The sequence below is a fragment of the Empidonax traillii genome, unplaced genomic scaffold, assembly GCF_003031625.1.
Source record: "Empidonax traillii isolate 1590-97213 ecotype Southwest subspecies unplaced genomic scaffold, ASM303162v1 scaffold1462:size220982, whole genome shotgun sequence".
In the NCBI taxonomy this organism is placed as follows: Eukaryota; Metazoa; Chordata; class Aves; order Passeriformes; family Tyrannidae; genus Empidonax; species Empidonax traillii.
This window is the reverse complement of record NW_020956655.1, coordinates 298-1,721: the sequence shown is the minus strand read 5'-3', so window position 1 is coordinate 1,721 and position 1,424 is coordinate 298.

The window sequence follows — 1,424 nt, the reverse complement described above, 5'->3', positions numbered from 1 at the left end:
AATTCCAGAAGTTCCAAAAGTGGGAAGAGGATGCTGAAGGCAGAGCTGGGACGGGGCTGTGCCTGACCCCGCGGCGCGGTCCGGGCCGGCTCCAGGGCCGGACACGGGGACAGACACGGGGACAGACGGGCAGCTCCGCTCGGGCTCCCGAACGCGGGACCGACCGCCCGGCCCCGCCCAGGGGAGGTACCGACACCGAGCGCCCAACCCTGCCGGGGGGGCGTGGCCAGCACAGGTGCGGGGGGCGTGGCCAGCACAGGTGCGGGGGGCGTGGCCAGCACAGGTGCGGGGGGCGTGGCCAGCACAGGTGCGAGGGGCGGGCCCGAGGTGATTTAACCCCCCTGAGGGGCCGCGGCCGCCATTTTGCAGCGCTGAGCCGAGTGGAGGGGCGGGGGTCGTGCCGGGCTCCCCGAGCGGGGCCCAGGTAGGCGCGGCGGCCTCGGCCACCCCCTCTAGCCCTCTGCACCTCTCCTTCCTCCCCTCCCGTCCTTCCCCCGGACCTCCCTCTTCTCGCCCCCTCTTTTCCCCCGAGCCGCTCTCCCCCCGCTCCGCACCCCCTGCGCTTCCCGGCTCCCCTCGCCCCTCCTTCTTCCCTCTCCTTCCTCCTCTCAATTCCCTATCTATTCCCTCTCAATTCCCCCTCTCTTCCCTCTCCATTCCCTCTCAATTCCTCCTCTATTTCCCACCTGTTACCCCTCAATTCTCTCTCTCCATTCCCCCTCTGTTCCCTCTCCGTTCCCCTATGTCCCCTCCATTCCCTCTCCATTCCATCTCAATTCCCCCTCTATTTCCCGTCTGTTCTCTCTCTATTCCCCCTGAATTTCCACTTTATTTCCTCTCAATTCCCTATCTATTCCCTCTCCATTTCCCCTCTATTTCCCACCTGTTACCCCTCAATTCCCTCTCTCCATTCCCCCTCTATTCCCCCTCTGTTCCCTCTCCGTTCCCCTTCTATGTCCCCTCTATTCCCTCTCCATTCCTTCTCAATTCCCCCTCTATGTCCCCTCTATTCCCTCTCCATTCCATCTCAATTCCCCCTCTATTTCCCGTCTGTTCTCTCTCTATTCCCCCTGAATTTCCACTTTATTTCCTCTAAATTCCTAATCTATTCCCTCTCAATTCCCCATCTATTCCCTGTTTCCCCTCTATTCCCCCTCAATTCCCTTTCCATTCCCTCTCTCTTTCCCGTCTGTTCCCTCTCTATTCCCCCTGAATTTTCTCTTTATTTCCTCTCAGTTCCCTGTCTATTCCCTCTCAATTTCCCCTCTATTTCCCACCTGTTACCCCTCAATTCCCTCTCTCCATTCCCCCTCTATTCCCCCTCTGTTTCCCCTCTGTTCCCTCTCCATTCCCCTGCTGTGTCCCCTCTATTCCCCCTCCATTCCTTCTCAATTCCCCTTCTATTTCCCATCTGTTCTCTCTCT